At 41.4% G+C, this 2454-nt stretch overlaps 1 long non-coding RNA gene across 1 annotated transcript; it reads left to right on the forward strand.

The window, feature by feature from the left end:
* Nucleotides 1–637: 637 nt before the first annotated feature.
* On the forward strand, nucleotides 638–1930 carry LOC310674739. Its single transcript, XR_014509745.1, has 3 exons — nucleotides 638–763; nucleotides 1318–1394; nucleotides 1758–1930. It is a non-coding gene; the product is annotated as an uncharacterized lncRNA (long non-coding RNA).
* The last annotated feature ends 524 nt before the right edge of the window (nucleotides 1931–2454 follow it).

Below are 2454 nucleotides of genomic sequence, written 5' to 3' on the forward strand. Positions count from 1 at the left end.
AAACATATTATTAAATTTTCAACTTTTACATTTCCAAATAATCATCTGTCATTATACCCATACATTCAACAACTCCCCTCCCTCCCTTTCCCAGGTTCTTTCCCAGGTCCCACATTTCCTGCATTTTCTTGTATGTCCATCTAATTCAGTTCTCCCATCTTACATCCCTTTTAAATGTGTTTAATTTACCTTAATACTGCCAGCATTTTCAACTGCCTACAATTATTTTCTACATACTCGGTGAAAATGTTCCACTCCTCTTTAAATACCTGTTCTTCTCCCAAGGTTTATTTATTTTATCATATTATGTATTATGGGGATTTGTTCCTCACCCTTCAATCAAATTCTCGCAGCAGCTAAATTTCCACGTCTCTGTAATGTAGCCTAATTTGCTGCGTGGCTTGTGTTCTTTTCTTTTGATAATGTCTTCATTTTTGTCAGGCAATCCTCCCCCTTTCTTAGTAAACCTGACTCATTATTCTACTCCACTTTAATTTCTATTATCCTTTTGATGTTGGGGTGTGGGTTTTTATTGGTCATCTTTCTGCTGCCTTAATGCAACTGCAGGTAGCGATTATATTCATTTATGACATGTACAGTATATCCTCGCCTTCCTTCTATGATGCAATTAGAGACGGCAGATGGATGATCCTACAACAATCTCTCATCCAGGCCAGACTGGGGGAAGCAGAAGGACCAATTTGCCTGGCCCTCAAGCTCAAAGGCGATCTCAAATGTAGTTACTTGTTAACTGGGTTATCTGGTAAATTTCACAACTGGCTTTTATGCACATTGGTCCACAATGTGACACACACACTCTGCTTGGAGCTGCACATTTAAGCAACGTGGGGATGCGATTTGGTATTACCGTGTGACCCAGATTTCAAATTACTCAGTTTTTGGGGTGGCACAAAACATGGGGTTTGTGGCACACAGCTAGCACTAAACTTTAGCATCAGAGGGATGGGGATGATGCAGAATATTGAGGTCACATGTTAATGAAGCTCCTTCAGATCACGATGACGGCAGAGAATATTACTACTTGTCATATGACCTAGGCGGAAGACAATACCTGTTGCCACCCTCACAGAAGAGCTAGGGCACAATTACAGTTCTGTAACAGCTCACACTTTTGTTCTTCGATTACTTAACAGAGTAGGGTAGAAAAAGAAACACCCCCCCCCAGCATTGCGCATTTTTTGGGTATGTGCTGTTGTTTCCCACGGGAGGGAAAACAAGTACGGACAGAATGGGCAAGCATTAGGGACATTTTATAGAATAAAGCTGTGATTTCCTTAAGTCTCTGCACATCCACAGGGAAGAGCAATTTTGCAGAAACATCAAGATGGCAGGATAATGGATTCCTCTGACAGAATGATGAGTGAAAGAAAGAAGTAATTACCATTAATGCACTTCAATTACGGCTCAACTTTCTTTCTTTTCCTTTATTCTTTTTTTCCCCCTTTAAAAAAGCTGCACGTTCATGGCTAAATTTCTATTTAAAACGAAACAGTTGCCACAGAGCCGTCACAGCTAAGAGCAGAAATTCCCTCCCAGCTACCGGCAAATTAGCAGTAATGTCCTTATTATACCAAAAGTGGGATGATTGGATTCTTCCAGGCAAATGCAGGAAGTGCTTGTTTGTTACGACGGCCTTCCTCCTTCCTCCTTCCTCCCTAAAAAGTCACAGTTGAACTTTGCTTCCAGGGCTAATCACCAGCTAAGCATGATACCACTTTCTTCTGGTTCCTATTTAGCTTTCAAAGCCCTCACAGGATCTCTGTCATGGATCAGTACCACCTTCCAGCCGGGAGTGAGGTCAGCGGACAGCCTCGCTACACAGGAAGGCATGTCCTATTAGAAAAGGGAAGTCTGCTCAAAGCCTTCAGATCTCGAGTGACTAAAAATAAACTAATGAGCCTTAAATTAACTCCTTTTCTTCACCAAGCCATTTTAAGCCACGAGGGACCAAAAAAAGGAAGAAATTTATTATCTGGGAAAGACACAAGGGGCATGAGGCTGATATTTGGTGCTCTTTCCGAGGTTGGATGTCCCTAAATGGTCTTGTTTTGTTTGTGAGTTGCACAACTGGGTGGTTGTTTGTTTTCAACTCATGACCGCATTGCACCACACAAAACATCTTATGGTGGGTCTCCCAACAGTTCTCATGTTTCTGGAGCCACATTTGCAAACAGTTAGTTGTTCCTGGTGTCAACAGTGATGCTTATCACAGGGATCAGTCAAGACTTCTCTCTTACACAAACATAACCACTTGTGATAAGACAAGTGCAAAGCTGCACTTAGCCCCTGCTCCTTTGATACCCCAGTTTTGTACCAAACTGGCTTTATCTCCGATTTATTTATATTTAATTTCAGTAACCACTTAATATTGGTTTTCGTGTTTTTCTTTCTCATATTCTGGTTTTCTGCCGCCACCTTTTGTTGCCACATGTT

The sequence above is a fragment of the Podarcis tiliguerta genome (genome assembly GCF_965153285.1).
Source record: "Podarcis tiliguerta genome assembly, chromosome: 3".
Classification (NCBI taxonomy): domain Eukaryota; kingdom Metazoa; phylum Chordata; class Lepidosauria; order Squamata; family Lacertidae; genus Podarcis; species Podarcis tiliguerta.